Genomic DNA, 20,929 nt, shown 5'->3' with positions numbered 1-20,929 from the left:
AGAACACTACACCTAAGAAGGAGAATTTTTGGTTCCTGGCACTATTAGATGAGAATGAGAAAGACTCCTGCCCAGAGGTTCAACTTGGATGGTGTGGCTGAACACGACACCATTGATCTTAACTTCATGTCAGGCTATTTACCAGGTGCTGTAAATTTTCCACTCCCTTTCAAAAATCCTATTAAAAGGCTCATAGATCCCAATTCAGCAGAGGAGCTTTTACAGATTTATTCTTTGAGCAAAAAATAAGAAATCTATAGGTTGCTGCTACGTGGAACACACTGTCATCCAAATAACTATTTTTTAATGTTTATGAGAGATTCTCACCTAGTATGGGTAGAGCCCTCGGACTCCAGTATCAGCAGAAAATGTCATCCATCTAATGACAGCATGATGTGTTTCAGAATTTCTGAGCCCATCAATACATGAACAATTGTCTTCAGCTGCCTCTAGGTCCAAGGCGAGCATTTTGCAAATTAATGTTCATATGGCTCTGATGTGCTTGAGTAGCACTCTGTAAATCCCAACGCCAGGGGCCTCCTAAAAATAAAATGTCAATCACAGGAGACTACCTTTGGAGGGATAATTTTTTAAGTGTTGAGTTTCTATTCTGATTAATCCAGAAATTTGTTCCAGAAGCTAGAACAATGGTTTGCTTGCCTTTCCCCTGACCCCCAATAAACCACTATAGAGCAGAGTCTCCACCTTGAAAGATCAAAAGCCATCTTTATTTCATGAGCATCCTCATCAATCTACAAACTGTTTTTAGTTTTCCATGGGGAGTTCAACTCTACAGCACTCTCTCCATCACGTGAGAATCACAAACACAGAATATGTGCCCCATGACGCTCCCCCGGCTCCCACACAACTTCCACGAGCCTTTGGTGCTCTGAAAACTGCAGCTCATTCTGTCTGTTAGATCTATGTAGAGCCAAACTGCACAAAAATAGTAAGTTAAGGAAAAATAGTAAGTTAAAGCAGATCTCTGACTAATCAGGAGAGCAGAAGAGGCATACATTTTCGTTGATTTTTTTTTAAAAGGGATGATGAGTAAACAGAGGCCTTGTGGTTAAAAAGTAAGAAGAAAAATAAGTAAGTCCATTGTCAACTTGGGCGGATTGTGAAATCTTTCTATGACCCAACACTGTCCTCTTGAGGCCACATCTAATCTGTTCTTCTGTACAAAAAGATGTGTAAGCAATGGCATAAAAACAATACAATTATATGATGATTCTAAATACAACATTGATGAACTGGTTAATATATACCAAACACTATTTTATATTATGAAAAGTTTTTTAATATTTACATAAATTTTTTATTTTAGAATAGTTTGAGATTTATGGAAAAGTTGCAAAGACGGTACAGAATTCCCATATAACCCCACCAGTTTCCCCTGTTGTTAATCCTTACGTGATGATGGTCCAACTAGAGTTGGTTCATTGTCACAACTAATGAACAATATTGATACATTATTATTCACTAAACTCCGTGCTTTATTTGGATTCCATCAACAAGAGAAATGAAGAGCAGAATAGAATACCACTTCTGTGAATCCGAGAATAGGGGTGGGGAGAAGGGAGGATAAGAGGTGGTTCTATTATTTCTGGTGCGAGACAAGCTAGTTACCTTTATGAGGCCATAAGTAACACAGGACAAAAACACTACTTTCTAGAAATGTTATGCAATGATGGTTCAATGATTATTTAGATCCATGTATTAAAATGCCTTTAATAGAAATATATCAAATACTGAACCATACTCTATAGTATTTATATAGTGTGTATATATACAGATAGAGAATGTGTTATGGGTTGAGTTGTGTCCTCCCAAAATTCATTTGTTGGAATCCTAACCCCAGTACCTCAGAATTATTGGAGAGAGGGTATTTACAGAGCAATCAAGTTAAAGTGAAGTCATTAGGGTGGGCCCTAACCCAATATGACTGGTGTCCAATAAAAAGCGGAAATGTGGACACAGAGACATGCACACAGGGAGAACACCACGTGAACATGAAGACAGCCATCTACAAACCAAGGAGAAAGGCCTGGAACAGATCCTTCCCTCATAGCCACCAGAAGGCACCAGCACTGCCAACACCTTGATTTTATACTAACATCCAGAACCGTGAGATGATAAACTTCTGTTGTTTAAGCCGCTGTTTGCGGTATTTTGTTATAGCAGGTCTAGCAAACTTCCACACACGTACGGCACATTTGAATCCAAAGACTCTGAATCACTGTCATCAAGCATAAGTCCCCACACTTCTCAGCTGGAAATTAGCAAAGCAGATAGTCACAGTTCAGAACTGATTTTACAGAGATGATAAGGAGAACATGGTGCAGGTCAGACATACTTCCTTCAGGAGACAATTCAAGTCACCAACTTAGAATAAAATGTATTCAAGAGAGATTCCCTAAATTATAGCAGACATGTTTGAAAAGACTAGGAATTCATTGCCATTTTTTCACTTACACCAAAGTCATACTGGGAGAATCCACTTGACTTCTGTAGCGATCAAGTTCTTCAAAAAAATAGACATCGCCTTTCTCCTAGAAAAATAACACAATATATTCACCATGTTAGACCAAGGATAGTTTAAAATATTCTGATTAAAATTCACCCCCTAGAGTCCTCGTTTGTAATACAAGGAGAACAGTATCTTCCTTACATGGTTAGGACTACATGTGAAGGTTACATGAGATATGATGTGAAGGTGCTTTGTGAACCTTGAGAGTCTGTTGTTATGATTATTATTCTTTCTACCAATAGTGTAAACACTTGTGGTTCTATATTGTGCAATGATGCCTCCTCCTAAAAGAATCCCTCCCTGGTGCTGAAATTTCACATCCTCCTTGACCCACCATATGGACCTGACTGTACAGAAGTTTGGTCCTGCCTCCTCTCTGTAAATGCCACGTGGAATGAGGTGAGACTGTATTAAACTGCTAGGCTTGTCTAATTTCCTTGTCCCACACCCCTGGACCCTGCCTAGAGGACGGGAGATATGGATTAGCAGTGATGCCTCCACCTCTGCTGTCTCCCTACGTGCCTCTCTGGACCGATTGGAAAGGGAGAGTGACAGACAACCACCAAATACACCCCTCCTCCTCAAAAGACAAAAACAAACAAACCTAACTTGTTCCTGCAAACATGAATGAGGCAAAGTATTTATCATCTTTTTTGCTTCATCTAAGAGGAGGCCTAATGTACTGAAAAGGAGGTTATAATAGGAAAGTAACCTGGGCAGCGTTTTTGAATGCAAAGGGAATAAAACCTCTCTGCAGGAAGATCCCCCAGCTTAGACTTCAAGGGCCATTTATAGTGAATTCTTCATAGTGTGCCAGCAGACGTGCGCCTGGAAGACCAAGGCCCTGAGACGCTTGACTCCTCCTCCTCCTGAGAGTTATGGTGGAGCAGGTGACCTGTAGAAAATATACTGCTTTCACTGCCACACAAGAGGCCCACCTCTGCTAGGCTACCATGTGCCTTCAGACATCCCATAGTCTCTGCATCCTTTTCCCCAATATGGAGAAGTCTCAATAAATAAGTAAATACCGTGGGATTTTTAAATATATCAGCATTTCTCTAAGTCTCAAAGCATGAGGCAAATACTGTTTCTCACTCTACTTTGGTTAAAGTCAATTTTCTTAATCTATTTTGCATCTGAGGAAATTCGGGCACAGGGAGGTGAAGTGCCTATCTTGTCCTAAAGTCAGTCCAGTGTTTTGATGGAGTCACAGCCCCGAGTTGTTTACTGTCACTCCCACAGGGAAATCATCAGGCCATCTCTTTTCTCATTAAAGCATAAATATTTATTTTAATGTGGAACTCACTGACTAGGTGCAGTAAAACACAGTGAAAATTCATTTCTCCCCAGTGACATAATCAGTCAATAAACTGAACAATTTCATGCTTCACAAAAGCAAGATAATATCAGTAGTTAAGAGGGTTTATAAAGCACCTACATTTCAACTAGTTCCAGGTCACCAAACAAGACAAACATATGAACTTTTTAAAACTATTTGTAGTAAAAAATAATTAAAACCATGAGATATTTCAAGTTACACTCTAAATACCACATACACAAGTTTTGACATAAATAATGTTTCAAAACCAAAGCATAAATACAATTTAGAAAATATTTCTCTACCTTAGATAGAATAAAATAATAACAAAAATTCATTGGCGTTTGCCAAAAATACTATCTTTACAAATGAAAAATCTTAAAGCTGCCTACTTTATAATTTTATTTATTTATTTTTTCCCCCAAAGCCCCAGTAGATAGTTGTATGTCATAGCTGCACATCCTTCTAGTTGCTGTATGTGGGACTTGGCCTCAGCATGGCCGAAAGAAGTGGTGCGCGCCCAGGATCCGAACCCGGGCCACCAGCAGCGGAGCGCGAGCACTTAACCGCTAAGCCATGGGGCCGGCCCTTTTTTTCTTTTTTTATAATTTTATTTATTTATTTATTTATTTATTTAAAGCTGCCTACTTTAAAGAAATCATTTACTCCAAACATTCCAGAGGCTGTTGTGCAAAAACTGGGATCTGTGATTGTTTTGGGTCAAAGTCTCTTTCTTATTACCGGATGTATCAAAAAAAGAATGAATCATCTCTTGGCCGGACCATCAGATTCTAAGAATCAACAGGTGGCTAAACCAGGTGACTGATAAGGTCCCTTCCCACTGTGCCTTTTTACAATTGGAAGCGATGGTGAATCAGTGGCTGTCAAGACATTAATTTCCCCATTTCATCCTCTGGATGGGGGCGCCTCACGGGGCTCTAGCTACACTGTTTCCTGCCCTCAGTTTCGGTTTCTTTCCACCTGGGCACTAGCGCCCTCCACACCCCCACCCACCCCTGACCCTGCCCCGGCAGAGTTCTCTCCTACTGACTAGGCAGAGGTGTTGGAGCAACTGTCCCCGAGAAGCTGCTCTTCTACCCATTTCCACCAAAAGCAATTGTTTGAAAGTGTGTTGCACTAAGATTGGAGGAAAAACTCTATCCTGGGTTAACATTTGGTTTAAGCAAAGGGCAGTGGTTAACACAATAAATATCTGAATTTAGTGATGAATAGAAATGATCCTCTTTCTCCCTAAGGAGAAAATCCGCTAAAACAATTTGGTCAAGTCGAATACATAAACTTTATTTGGTCCACAGATATACTTAAAATCACATATATAAAAAGGTGTTAATTTTAAAATATCACTTTATTTTTACATTTTGTATATTTTCATATTTTAAAAGCGATTTTATTCAAACTCTCAATGCATCTTCAACAACAGAACTTTCTGTTTCTAAGAGTTTGACTACTTTAGATCCCTCATGAAAGCGAAATCCTGAAGTATTTGTCTTCTTTGTGTCTATTTCACACAGTATACTATCCTCAAGGTTCATCCACACTGTAGTATATGACAGGATTTCCTTCTTAAAATGTTAGTTTTTAAAGATTAGATAACAGTATGGAAGAATTGTTTTGGTGTAATATTGAGTAAAAAAGGTAAAATATTCTGGCTATGTCTGAGTGATGGATACAAGAGAGATCACTCCCCTACTTTTTCTTGTCCAATTTATTTAATCATTGTGTCTTTTTTTAGTAATGAAAACTTTGTAATAATATGGAAAATGGTTGTGATACATTAGTTGACAAAAGCAAGGTTCAGAATTCTACATACTGACTTGTACTGTAAGATTACAGTCAAGATACAAACATGAACAGGAAAAATAATATGGAAGGAAGTACTTAACTAAAATACTAACATGATTATGTTAAGGTGATGGAGTATTGGAAAGGATTTTTTTCTATTTATTTAAAAATTTTCTGTAATGTGAACATTACTTATACAATAAACAACTTGAAATAAAAACTTGTATTAAGGGCCAGCCTTCTGGCTTAGCGGTTAAGTGCACGTGCTCCGCTACTGGTGGTCCCGGTTCGGACCCTGGGCCCGCACCGAGGCACCGCTTCTCCGGCCACGCTGAGGCCACGTCCCACATACGGCAACTAGAAGGATGTGCAACTATGACATACAACTATCTACTGGGGCTTTGGGGGAAAAAAAAGGGGGAGGATTGGCAATAGATGTTAGCTCAGAGCCGGTCTTCCTCAGCAAAAAGAGGAAGATTAGCATGGATGTTAGCTCAGGGCTGATCTTCCTCACCAAAAAAATAAACTTATATTAGTCTATTGTTACGGTTGTATTCTATACAAAATTATGAAATGCATTTATTTATATATATTATATATTTATGTACAAGAAGAAAAACCACGTTCACAGATTTCCCTGAGTCCTGTTTTCCTGCTGTTGATCACTGCTTTAGCACCATTTACTGTTTTTCTTCCAACTACAAACAAGCACCACTCTCAGTGTATTCTTTGTACAACACATCCCCTCAGTGCCCCCTCCCCTAATTTACCTATCTCCATTCAGAAGTAATGCTGGTAGCCATTACTAGATGATCTCCAAAGTACCTCCAGGTCTACAATTCTTTAACTCCATCATCTAACATGAACACAAATTAGAGAAGATCCATTCCATTCTCCCACCTTCTCCAATGCCAGAATGTGTAGGAAAAATAACCGATACAAATATTTCATATCACCAAATACTTCAAAATAAGAAACTAACTACCCCCACCCTTTTGCAATCTCCGAGAAGCTTGGTACAGTGAAATTCTAAATGCTGTGACATCTCAGGCTCCTCTGGGACCAGAGTGAGGGAGTTAAGGTCCAGGGGGATGGAAATTCCCACTTCACAACTATGTGGATCATGCAGATCTCATTCTACTAACTAAACGGCCCTTTCTGAAGTTTCCAAAAAGAATTCTAAGGATACTTAACCAATTAAAAATAATGAGAAACTGTGATTTGGGACCTTTGGGGCTTGTGGTATGTCTGGTATGGTATATTTTTCATCCAAGATGAAAAAGGTAGGAAGTGACTCAGAATTATTACCCGTTTTAACTGGTTCCTAGGGAGTATCTATTGCACTTTGACGTCATAAAGGCTCCTCACCACTATTCATTTAACATTAAATCGTTGACCGCAGATATGCAAAACACTACGTATATTTATTTGTGGGTAGGTTTCTTCATTTAACTAAATGAATAGAACTGAAATACAATCTCAAATATTTAAATGCCTGTATATTTAAAACTGTGATGTTCACAATTGTTAAAATGTTCAAAACTATCTTGAACCTCATTAGGATGGAGCTTTTTTCGGTTTTCCTGTGCCTTTGTATCCCTGGTACCTGGTACATGAAAAATGCTCAGTAAGTATTTGTTGAATGAATGATTATCAGCTTACAATAGTTTTTAATTACTCTTACTCCTGTAGACTTGGAATTTTTGAGCACATGAATCAGACCCTGTGTGAACTCTTCCCGCAAGCACCTCTGTAGTGCTCTGCAAGCCTGCATTTCCACATTTGCTGCTATTCCGGTACCAGGTCTTGCAAGTAGAGTCTAAGGATTGTGTTAAACTGTGTTAAGCACTAGGGGCAGAAGAGAAAGTGTAAGAAACATAATTACCACCAGAATATTGCTCAGGCCTATAGGGAACAGTAGAGCAGGTTCTTGAACTGGTGTACGTCAGGCTTCGTTCTAGGCACCAAGGATGCAGTGATGTACAAAACAGATGAACTTGCTGCCTTCAAGGAGCTTATATGACAGAGGCAAGAGAGACATATAAATACTAGGTAACTTCAGAATGTGTTGAATACCACTGAAGAAACAAAGGGCTGGATTTTTGAATCAGAGATCTTACCCAGTATCAGACTTTGAAGGATACAGACTCACAGGCCCAGGTGAAACACGGGGCTCAGATCATCTCTGAGGTCCTTTCTTGCCACATGAGGACTCACTCTGGCCCAGAATATCCCAGAACGTCTCTAAGTGCCATGGGCACTTGGAGGAAGAGCATCACAGAGTAGGGGTGAGAGCAGGAACAAGCGCTTTGAATATCGGTGTATTTGACATGGTCTAAAACAGCAAGGAAGCCAGCATGTGAGCAAGGAAGATGGCAGGAAACCACAGGCCTGATGACTTGGCGCTTGTAAGCTGCAGTAAGTACAAGTACTGTACTTGGGGGTTTTTTCTAAGTGACTTGGGAACCTCAGACGGAGGGTTCTGAGCAGAGGAGCGGCATGCTCTGACCTAACCTTTGTAGAAGGACCCCTCATGCTGCAGTGTGAGGAGTAGACTGTAGGGGCCAAGAGGAGAGCAGGGCGAGTTCAGAGGCCATTGTGGAAGCTCAGGGAGAAATGACAATGGCTTGGGCGAAGGCAGTGGATGTGGAAGAGGCGAGAAGCGGTTGATTTATAACTGAAGGCAGAATTTGCTGGTGCTTCATACAATGCATCTTTTTAAAGCCCAATTTTACAATCTCTGTTTTTTGACTTGTGAGTTTAATCCAGTTGCATTTATTATGATTATTAGTATCGTTATCTTGTGTTTTCTATATACCCTGATTTTTCTGTGCTTCTTTTTTAGTTCTTTTCTGCCTTTTTTGGATTGACTGAATGCCCTTTAATTCTTTTATTCTCTTTATCGATTTACAAGTTACACATTCAATTTCTATTCTTTTTGTAGTTACCCTTAATATTTAAACATGCTCGCTTAATACAATCTGAAGTTTGTATTACATCATGCATGCTACAATTGTCCAGTGTTCTAGCTCTAACATTTAGTAATGCTCTCTTTCAAAAGATTACTTAATGATACCTCTTTAGACTTATATTACTTTTCTCTAGATTACTGCTGCTATTTTCTATTGAATGACTAATTAATCAAATATCAGGTGGGATTCTAGGTTAAGACGGCAAATTGCATATATGCATCTAACTTCACTCTCTCTCAAACCTCATTAAAATTTCAATAAAGGAATATTTTTTTAAACAATCATAAACTCACTTAGATAGGGAGAATAGGAAAGAATGCCAAAGTAATAAAATTTTGGAAGCTGGAAAGCAGATGGGAGAGTGACAGTGATCTAGTAGACCCAGAAAACTGAACCCAAGCCAACAGTCGGTAAAGAATTCTCAAAAAACACCAGTTACTTCTGGAACTTGGGGTGAAGGGAGTAGGAGCCATAATTAGGAGCACCAGGGTAAAATCTGTTTGAAAACCAGAACCTTAAATCCCTTCTCAGTTTTTCCCACTGGGTGACTGCCTCTCCCCATCTCAGCAAGAGTCTAGAGATTTATATTCTGGAAAGCATAAAACAGAAGGTGTCTAAACTGGCAGCTGGATGCTTCTGTCTCCCAGGTAGATGGAAAAACTCTTTCCTTGGGAATTGAACTTGCACAAGAGAAAATTCTCAAAGACTCTGATGAGTCCCAGATTACCCACAGGTGAAGTCTAAAGTTGACAAGCTCCGCGCATGTGTTTATTATGAGCTGACAGCCAAGGTTTATTCAACATCTGAGGAAAGCTACTAACAAAAACAAAGAGACCAAAACAAACACAAATATCAACTTGGAAAAAACAGATTATGCAAAGAGAAGAAAACTTCAAATAAACTATCACTAATATCTTCAGAGATATGAAACAAGAACAGGATGTTATTTAGAAAGAAACATTCAAAGAACAAAAACAAGCTACTGGAAATTAAAAAAACAACAGAAGTGAAGAACTCAATAGATATATTAGAAGAGAAAGTTCAAGAAATCTGTCAGAGAGTAGAACAAAAAGATAGAGATGAAAAACAGAACAGTGAAAAATAAGAAAATTAGATGACTAGTTCAGAGGCACACAAATGAATAAAGAGAGTTCCAAAAGAGAGAACAAAGAAAAAGAGTGGATAGTTAGAAATCATCTACAAAATAATTGCAAGGATATTTCCTGGAATCAAAGGATATAAGTTGCCAGCTTAAAAGGCCCACCAGTTATCTAACACATTTGATGAAAATGAATCCACACCAAAGTAAATCATTGTGACAATTCAAACACTGGAGATAAAAGAGGATTGCCCAGGCTTCCAGAAAGGGAAAAAAGTTTACACACAAAGCATTGGAAATCAGAATGGAATTGCACTTTCTCAATAGCATCACCAGAAGCATGAAGACAAAGAGAAATGCCTTCAAAATTCTTAATGAAGATCTTGAATGGAGAATTCTATATGCACCTAAACAAACACTAGCATAGTCATTTTCAAACATAAAAAGTCTCAAAAATTTTACCTCCAAGGCACTCTTTTCCAAGAAGCTACTGAAGAATGTGCCAAAATGCTAGAGGAACTAGAAAGAGGAAAACTTGGGTTACAGAGAAATCCAACCAAGAAGAGGAAAACTGAGATTCCCAGGAAAATCATAGAGATCCCAGAATGACAGCTGTGCACCAGACGGAGAGACCAACTGTTCCATGTCAAAGTTGTTTGATTGTAGAGGTAGATGTGTTGAGGACTACATTAGCAAAATCTCCCCTGTATCATCTTTTTACCTAAGGACAGAATTCCAGGATAAGTCTGGTCCAGTTCTGATCTATCACTGACCTATCTTGCTGGTAAAGTTTCTGCTCACTCTTCCATGACCCACTGCTTGGACCTGATGGGGACCTTCATTTCATCCCTAAGTAGTTTTCTGCTTTGATCTAATCCTGAAAGCTAGAGGTAGGCCATGGTGAGCTTAGAGGTAGAAAACACAGAGCAGCCAGCTCTCTTTGAGCATATTCTACCAGACATTCAACACCTGGTGCACATTACAGTTCTTCCAGGTGACAACAATGGCAGCCATGAAATGCATCACTTAGATCTCCAACTGCAGAGCCATAATTCAATGATATCCCTAGCCACCATGTTTGGGCCAAGGCCACACTTCTCACGGGCTGTACCCAGCCAATAACTGAGTGTGGCAGGGATACTAAAATAAGTACCATTCCTGCAAGAAGGGGCTCCTCTGCTGGGCAAGTGTGAACTGAGAACTCCCATTGCCTTGTTTTCTAGAGCTGCTGCAGTCTAAGGCTTTTCCTACCCAACTTTCCTTCCTTCACTTGCTCGTTCACAGGGGTCAGATCTGCACTGCATTCCGACGGCTCTCCCAGCCTCCCCGGGCTCTGATTTTCCCCTCACAATAAATCTCTTGAACATCTAATGATTAGCGCTTGCTTCTCAGAGTACCCAGAGTATCACAAGTGGTGCCAGGAGTGGCCTGAGAAAACAGGTCGTAAGTTGGAATTCCAAGACAGGTTTATTCACTGCCAAGCAGGCAAAAAGGATGCTGTCCTGAGTGGTATTTGGGACACAGATAGCCTCAGGCAGTCCATTGCTAAAGATTTAACCAGAGGTGACCTGGGAATATCTCAGTGAAGAGGAACGCCTAAGTGGAAGATAAAAACAACGACAAACAACAAACACATAGATATAGAGATTAGATTGGTGGTTACCAGAGGGGAAGGGGGCTAGGGGTCCGGGGAAAGGAGTAAAAGGGCACATGTGTGTGGTGATGGATGGTAATTAGTCTTTGGGTGGTGAACACGTTGCAGTCTACATAGAAATCAAACTATAATGATGTACATCTGAAATTTATATAGTGTTATAAACCGATTTTACCTCAATACAAAAAAAAAAGAGGCATGCCTTTGCAGGTGCCATGATTCAAGCATCTGAAAGACATGGGCTGCAAGGCCCACAAAGCAGCAGAGTTGGCTGTAAGTTTCATTGACGCCCTGCAGAAGAATCATGAGAGCTGAGGGCCACTGTCAAGCAGTTTCATTGACGCCCTGCAGAAGAATCATGAGAGCTGAGGGCCACTGTCAAGCAGTTAAACACTAGCTGTGAAGCCAGAGGGCCTCTTTGGTAGCTGGCGAAGAAGCCCTTATCAACTCAGGGAAAGAGCAGGCTCAGGCAGGCAACATGTAAAACAGGGGTGGTAAACCTCCAGGAAGGGGAGATGGTAAATAGTTTAGAGTTTTTAAGGCATATAAGATCTTCATCATATATTCTTCCTTATTTTTATAACCCTCTAAAAATGTAAAAGATATTCTTAGCTCACAGGCTGTATACAACAGGCTGTGGGGAGGATTTGGCCTGTGGGCCATAGTTGGACACCCCTCACATAGAAGATATGAAAGTTAGAATTGCACAGGCAAGTCAGGGTCCTGGTTGCAAAGATGGGCACACTGAAACGTGGGATGGAGACCCTTGGATGGAGGCCCCTGAGGGTGTTGGCTGGGAGATGCCCTGGACACCCTGGGCTTGCACTCATCCTTACCTCGTCGGAGGTGGCACTTCAGCTGTCTGCAGAAGACTCTCCCTGATGAGGCAACGGAGGCCCTTCAGGAACTGCCCCCATCTCCTCTTCTAGGAGAGAGACTGAATAGTTGGGTTAAACCCTGGAATAAACTGGCAGGGGAAATGCTGGGTCTGATAAGGGAGGTAAGAGACTCTATACTGAAATAGCAGAAGGAACTAGCTATCAAGAACTAGAAGGAGCAGGGGATGGAGTCGGGGGTGCCCCTGAGATTGGTTGAGAGTGCCTGACCATGAGGGCTAGAATGTGAGACTGAACAAGCAGGAATTCACTGACTCTGGGCACTTTCTCAGGACACAGGACCTGCCACCCTGGCAAAGATGACAGAAAATGGGACAAACTTGCTGCTAGGGTGGCTCTTAGACCCCTGTGATAAGCGATGATCAGCCCTGAGTGAAGGAGAAAACCGAGCTGATAAAAGGGGGCTAGTTGGAATGGCTATACTATGAGTCAGAAAACCCACAGAGGATTGTGTTCCATGGGAGGGCTCAGAGGATGCACTAGTCAACCAAGGACATCAAGAACATGCTGGTGAGAAAGCCCGGCCTCGCTGAGAGTTCTGGGATGGGTCTCCTCTGAAGGCCACCGCTGACCAGGACAGGCACTCGCAGACCTGGCTTGTTAATATCCGTGGTGTGATTTGCCAGCCACCCACCCACCCCCTGCCCCCAAGTGACAGAAGCCAGGCAGAGTCGTTAACCAGAGAAGCTAAGAGGCCGCATATAATGACCAATAAGGTTGAAGAGGGAGCCAAGGGAAACTGCAGAGATGGTTAATAGAGCATGGTATGCTTACGGGCAGAACAGACGGGCAGCCGACAAGGATTCTGTTTACCATCTACAACCAAAATAGGGCAAGAATGGAGGACCAGAAGGCTGAGGACAGTCACCCCAAAAAAGTCATGATCCCTTCTTAGTTCCTAAACCTGTGTCAATTTTCTTTTTTTTTAAGATTTTATTTATTTATATATTTTCCCCCCAAAGCCCCAGTAGATAGCTGCACATCCTTCTAGTTGCTGTATGTGGGACACGGCCTCAGCATGGTCGGAGAAGCAGTGTGTCGGTGCGCGCCTGGGATCGGAACCCGGGCTGCCAGCAGCGGAGCGCACTCACTTAACCGCTAAGCCACGGGGCCGGCCCCTGAGTCAATTTTCCATCTGGAACCCACTGACTGAAGAAGTAGCATAAAGTTGTTTATGACAATCCTTTACTATGTTTTCTCACAGTGTTATTGAGGTATAATTCACATGCAATAAAGTTTACTCATTTCCAAGTGTTGGTTTGAATTAATTTTATAGGTAACCGCCACCATGATCAAGATATATAAGATTTCCTGCATTATAGAAAGTTAACTCATGTTCCTCTGCATTTGATCCCAGCCTCTAAGTCCTGGCCCCAGGCAACCACTAATTTGCCTTCTGACACCAGAGTGTAGCCTTTTCTACAGTTTCACACACATGAAATCATACAGTATAGTCTTTTGTGTTGGACTTCTCTCACTTAACATATTCTTGAGATTCATCCATGTCATGTGTGTGTCACTATTTTGTTCCTTTATATTGCTGAGTAGAGTAATAGTCCATAGTATTTATTTATCCATTCCCCAATTGATAGACAGTTAGGTTGTTTTCAGTTTTTTGGGTATTATGATTAGTGCTATCATGAACATTTGTTTATGTCTTTGTGTGAACATATACGTTCATTTTTCTTAGATAAATAGTTACAAGTGGGATTGCTGGGTTGTATAATAAGTGTATGTTTATCTTTCTAATAACTGTATGTTTATCTTTAACTGACACTGTTTTCCAAAGTGATTGTACCATTTTGTATTCCTATCAGCAATATATGAGAATTCTAGTTATTCCAAATCCTTGCCAGCATTTAGTATTTTCAGACTTTTAAGTTTTAGCCATTCTAGTGGATGTGTAGTTGCACCTTATTATCCCCAATGACTAGAGGTATTTGGCATCTTTTATGTGCTTATTGGCCATTCATACCTTTTTTTTTATGAAATGTCTATTCAAATCTTTGGCTTTTTTAAAAATTGGTTTGATTGCCTTCTTAATATTAGTTGAAACAGATGTTCATATATTCTGGATGCAGTGTCAGATAAATCATTTGCAAATATTTTCCCCCAATCTGTGTTTGTTTGTTTCTTTGTTAACTGTGTCATTTGATGGGCAAAATTTTTTAATATTGATGAAGTTAATCATTGTTTTTCTTTTATGGTTCATGCTTTTTGTATCCTATCTAAGAAATCTTTGGCTAACCCAATGCCACAGTTTTCTCTACAGAAGTTTTCTTCTAGAAGTTTTATAGTTTTAGCTCTTATGTTCAGGTCTATGATCCATCAAGTTGACTTTTGTGTGTGGAGTAAAAGAGTGTTGAAGTTCATTTTCTTTCTATTCAGACACCCATTTGCTCCAGCACTATTTATTGAAATGATTATCCTTTCTTCGTTGAATTACCTCAGCACCTTTGTCAAGGTGTACATGTGGTTCTATTTCTGGATTCTCTGGCCTGTTTCATTGATCTATATGTCTATCAGTACACAAATATCACACTGTCTTGATTACTGTAGCTTCATAGTAAATCTTGCAATCAGGTAGTATAAGTCCAACCTTGACCATCCTTTTCAAAATTATTTTGGTTATTCTAGTTTCTTTGCTTTTCCATTCAAATTTTAGAATCACTTGTAAATTTCTTCAAAAAAGCTTGCTATGATTTTGGTTGAAAATGTATTGAATCTGTAGATCAATTTGAGAAGAACTGCCATCTTAACAATGTGGAGTTTTCCAACCCATGAACATGTATATCTAACCATTTATTTAGATCTTAATTTTCCTTTACACTATTTGCTGTTGAGCTGGGCTATGTCTGGGCTATCTTTTGTTAAATTTATTCGTTATTTCATTTTTATACTATTGTAAATGGAGTTGTCTACTTAATTTCATTTTTCTAATTGTTAATTTCTAGTTTATAAAAATATAATTAATTTTGAATGTTGACCTTGTAGCCTATGATCTGGGTAAATTCACATATTAGTTCTAGTAGCTTTTTGGTAACTTTCTTAGGATTCTCTACATGAATAATCATGTTGTCTGAAATAGAGATAGTTTTACTTTTTACTTTCCAAACTGTACTTCTTTTATTATTTTTTCTGTCCTTGTTGCACTGGCTAGGACTTCAAGTACAGTGATGAATAGGAGTGGTGAACATGGGCATCCTTGCCGTGTTCCTGATTTTAGGTAAAAAGCATTGAGCCTTTCGCCACTGAGTAAGATGTTAGCCTTAGGTTTTTTGTAGATGCTGTCGGGGGAGAGGGAGAAAATCTCCCTCTGCCCTTTTCCTTAAGGTTCTTATGGCTGGCCAAATAATTAACAAGACAGGTTAGCAGGAGAAAATAATACCAAATTTAATAACATGTATACATGGGAGAAACTCAGAAATGAGCAACTCGCCCCTCTGTCTAAGCTGCTTGCTTAAGTATTGCAGCTAAAGGGGAGGAGCATGTTGGGGGTGGGTAGTGGCCTGGGACTTCAGAGGGCAGGAAGACAATTCTTTTCAGGGTCACCTATAGATAATGTGGTCAGGGAGAGACAGAGTTTTTGATAAAAGGGGCTTGGTCTTTCCTATTGTAACCTCTATCCTACATTATCTTTACAGCCATCATGATAGAAGATCTGTTCCAGGAAGGAGCCACCATGTCAAATTCTTTAGGCAGTTAGTGGGGGAGGTCAAATGTCCCTCAGAGAAAACAATCAAGGTAAAGAGATATATTTCAGAGTGGCCAAATCTTGATCTCCCACAATGCCCTTAGCCAGGTTGAGAAGTTTCCTTTTATTCTTAGTTTGCTGAGTATTTTTATCTTCAATTGGTGTTGAATTTTTTCAAATGCTTTTTCTGTATTTATTGAAATGATCATGTGGTTTATCTACTTTGTTTTCTTAACATCGTAAATTACATTGATTGTTGTTAAGCCAACCCTAAATTCCTGGGATAAACCCCACTTGCTCATGATGTATCATCCTTTTTTAACATTGTTGAAATTGATTTGATAAAATTTTATTAAAGTTCTTTTGCATCTATGTTAATAAGGTCTGCAGTTTTCTTTTCTTGTAGTATGATTGTCTGGTTTTGGTATCAGAGTAATACTAGCCTCAGAAAAGGAGTTGCAAAGTGTTCTCTCCTGTAATATTTTCAGAAAGAGTTTTGTGTAGAATTGGTATTACTTCTTCCATAAATATTTGGGAGAATTCACCAGCAAAGCCATCTGAACCTCTAATTTTCTTTGTGGGAAAGTTTTTAATTAGAAATTTAATTTTGGTAATTGATACAGGGCTATTCAAATTCTCCAGTTTTTCTTAGGTCAGTTTTGGTAATTGGTGTCTCTCTGGGAATTTGTCCATTTCATCTAAGTTGCCAGATTTATTGGCAAAAAATTGTTCTTTTAAACTGTCTGAAGGATAAGGACAACTCCTCCTTGTTATTGGAAATTTGAGTCTTGATCACCTTGGCTACATGTTTATCATTTTATTTGAAAAGACTAATATTTCAGTGATTTTCTCTGTCCATTTTCTATTTCAGTCATTTCTACTCTTTATAATTTTCTTCCTTCTATTTATATTGGGTTCATGCTGCTCTTCTTTTTCTACCTTCTTAAGATGAGAATTTAAATAATTAATTTTAGATCTTTTGTCATAAATTGTCCTCTAAGTGCTGCTTTCCTGCATCCTACAAAGTTTCACATTTTGTATTTTCATTAATGTTCAGGGCAAAATATTTTCTAATTCCCCTTGTGATTTCGTCTTTGATTCATGAATTATTTAGAATGTTGCTTAATCCCAAATATTTGAGGATTCCATGGTTATCTTATTCTCAACTGATCTCTGATGTAATTCCATTTTTTTATCAGAGAACATATCCTGTATGATTTCAGTTTTTAAAAATTTATTGAGACTTGTGTTATGGCCTAGCACTTTATCTTATTGAACATTCCATGTACACTGGGAAAGAATGTGTATTTTGCAGTTTTGGGTGTAGTGTTCTATAAATATCAGTGAGGTCAGAGTGGTTGATGGTGGTGTTAGGTCTGCATTTTTGCTGATACTTTATGTAATTGTTCTTTCAATTACTTAGAGAGGGTTGTTAAAATCTCCACCTGTGTTTGCAGAATTGTCTGTTTCTCCCTCTAATCTCTCCATTTTTGCTTCACGTATATTGAAGCCCTGTTACTAGGTACATAGACCTGTATGATTTTTATAACTTACTGATGAACTGGACTTTTTTTTTTTAATCACTGTACAGTGTAATAATATTACCAGTATAAGTCCTGTTTTCCAAACATCTTTTAGTTCTCCTTTGTAATTACTTTAAATTCTCCGTAATTCCACTTAGGTTTGAACTTCAAAGGATGTAGACCTCTAAATATCCTTTCCTCTTGTACTAAAATGCCATCATCTCCTCCCAGCTCCTGCGCACTGAGGATCCTAGATGGCTCCAACTTGATATTAAAGGAAGAATCGTTTGGTAACTTGTATGTCAGTAAAATTTTCATTACCCCTTCTCACACTTGCTGGATTTTGTGATATTCCAAACAGGCAGAGATTATGTGGGGCAAGTTGCTAATTATAGAATATTAACTGGAGAGTGGGCCGCCCCGTGGCTTAGCGGTTAAGTGCGCGCGCTCCGCTGCTGGCGGCCCAGGTTCGGAACCCCAGGCGCGCACCGGCGCACCGCTTCTCTGGCCATGCTGAGGCCGTGTCCCACATACATCAACTAGAAGGATGTGCAGCTATGACATACAACTATCTACTGGGGCTTTGGGGGGGAAAAATAAATAAATAAAATCTTTAAAAAAAAAAGAGTATTAACTGGAGAGATCAATGCTAAGTGATTTTTTAAATGATCTATTTCAAGAGAAATGTCAGATTTCAAATTGATCTTCCGGAAGCAAAGGACTGAACGTTAGTATGTATCTACACTAAAATTCAAGTAAATGACAACTAGAGAACTACACACAGGTTTCCACTTTTTATGGAAGAATTTTAAAGCATAGTTACATTATTTCATTTTAAAGCAAATGAAGCAGAAACAGTTTCATTTCTGAAACTATTACAGAGCATTTAGCAACATGTCATTCACCCCAGATGTGGACCACTATGAAGCTTTGATTCTCTAAATGTATTTGATACATACAAATATCTGTGTGCTTCTTTCCCGTAATTATTTGGGAAACTTCTAAAAAGGTAGTCACACCCAAAGCTGTTTAAGCATCTTGCTAGAATTTAATTTGAATAAATTGTGTTGTGCGCTGCACGGAGAAACATTTACAAAGCTTAGACAGCTCAGTGATCCCTATTGGTCTGTAACAACTCTAAGTATCTGTAATTTTCAAAGGCTGTGTCAATGTACCTAAGAAAAGGGTGAAGACAAAATAAAATGTTGGGGCCTGAGCACCTACTGTGGCTAACTGCCCAAACCCATGGGGGCTTTTTGGTAGAGGGCCACCTACAGAGCAAGCGAACCCCAATGTGCATTGCATGCCACCAAGTAAGAGCTGGTTGCTCACAGGCATTCAATTTAATCCTCATACAAACGTTTTGATTTTGTTGCATTCCTTCTGCATATGTAGAACCAGGCTCTGAAAGATGCAGCAGCTCACCAAGGGCCACACGGCTCTAAGTGGCAGCTATGGGATGTGAACCTAGATCTCCTGACACTAGATGTGGTATTTGTTCTACTTTGCCAGAGAAAGAGTTGGGAAACTTTTTCTGTGAAGGGCCAGATAGTAAATATTTTCAGCTTTGCCAACCATACGGTCTCTGTTGCAACAACTTAACTCCGCTCCTGTAGCTAGAAAACAACCGTAGACAATATGTAAATGGCTGAGTCTAGCTGTGTTCCAGTAAGGCTTTATTTACAGAAACAGGCAGTGGGTTGGGTTGGATTTGGCCTAGGGATTGTGGTTTGCTGACCCTGCTACAGACTAAAACATACGAACAAACCACAAGGGGATTAGGCTTTCAAGCTTCTCTCTTTCTGACTTTCAGAGACATTTTCATTACTGCCCCATTGACTCCACTGCATTACATGCAATTATTATGACTTCATGGTATATTCATCTTCCGTTCCTAGCTCTCCTACAGCACCCACTTTCCTTTCCCAAAGCAAACTCTAGCTTCCTTGATAAACACTTGAAAGCAGTGATCAACACCTTTTTTTCTGTGAGGATCAATTCAGGAGGAATAAGATTTTTTTCCTCCACTCTCAGTAAAAATAGTTTATTGGATCCCAAAATGGAAAGACAATGTAAAAATTTCCTGCTTTATTGAATATCTTTAAGCGCTAATGAAAAATTGGTATTGCTTTTTAGTTACCAAGGTGCTAACATGCGGGCAACAGAGTCATCTTTCTAAACCCCCTTTCCTTAACTTTATACAGTGCTTTAGGATTCAGAACATGGCTTCTTATACATTATTTCATTTATCTTTGAAGCGCACTTTGAAGTAGGTATTATTGTGGAGAAACTGACATTCACGAGGTTCAGCGACTCACCGAGAGTCACAGTTCTTCTCCTCTGGTAACACTCAACAAGCAAGTGTGGGAGATCAAGATTTGGCCATCCTAAAATATATCTCTTTAACTTGATTGTTTTCTCTGAGGGACATTTGACCTCCCCCACTAACTGCCTAAAGAATTTGACATGGTGGCTCCTTCCTGGAACAGATCTATCATGATGGCTGTAAAGATAATGTAGGATAGAGGTTACAATAGAAAAGGCACCAACAAGCCCATCTTATTGGAAGTTCTGTCTCTCTGGCCACATTCTCTGGATGGCCCTGCGAGGAGTTGCCAGACAATCATTTACATTTATAAGGGAAATCTCCATTTGTAAAGGTATCTCCCTCTCTGTTTTGGGAAAAGGGGGGGATGACCTCATTTCTAGAGGCTTATCAATGTGGAAGGTGAGGCCTTAAATCTGCATAATAACCTTACTCTTGTTTACTGTGCTTTAGTTGGTAATCTCCTGTAACTGACTCCCCCCACCCCCAAAATCCTCCTTTGTCATTGGCTGAACATGATATTTAAGATGAGAGTTTCTGCTATTGTGTTGAGAAACGCAGCGTCCCTGCTTTCTCCCATGTATACATGTTATTAAACTTGGTATTATTTTCTCCTGCTAACCTGTCTTGTTAATTGTTTGGCCAGCCATAAGAACCTTAAGGAAAAGGGCAGAGGGAGATTCTCCCTCTTCCCCCGAGACAAGCATGGTGCTGGGGGCCAGGAATAAGGAACAAACCACATCCCACCTCCTTGCCTTTCTCCCTTGGCCTCTTTGTTGATCCCTGGCCTCCACCAAGACCCGCAGACCTAGATAAGCAATTCTGAGAAGATTCTCCTCCTGGTGGTTGCCCAGGTAGCTTTTTCCCCTTAGGCCTCTGCTTGGTTGAACTGAAAGCTGCACTTGAAATGGTATCAGACACTTTTCTGGAAAACCAAACAGGGCATGAAGCTCTCTGGTCTTGGGCGGCTCAGCCCTGCTTTATGGGATTCTCTCCAGGGGCTCATCTACACTATTACAAATAATCTTTTTTAAAACTTCTTAGACTGTTTAATCAATGTCAGGTTAGTTGTTATTATTTTATTGTTTACTACTTGCTCTGAAAGTTAGTTTTA

This window comes from Ceratotherium simum, chromosome 36 (assembly GCF_057802395.1).
Source record: "Ceratotherium simum simum isolate JZ-2026a chromosome 36, ASM5780239v1, whole genome shotgun sequence".
Classification (NCBI taxonomy): domain Eukaryota; kingdom Metazoa; phylum Chordata; class Mammalia; order Perissodactyla; family Rhinocerotidae; genus Ceratotherium; species Ceratotherium simum.
Note: the sequence above shows the minus strand (reverse complement) of the source record.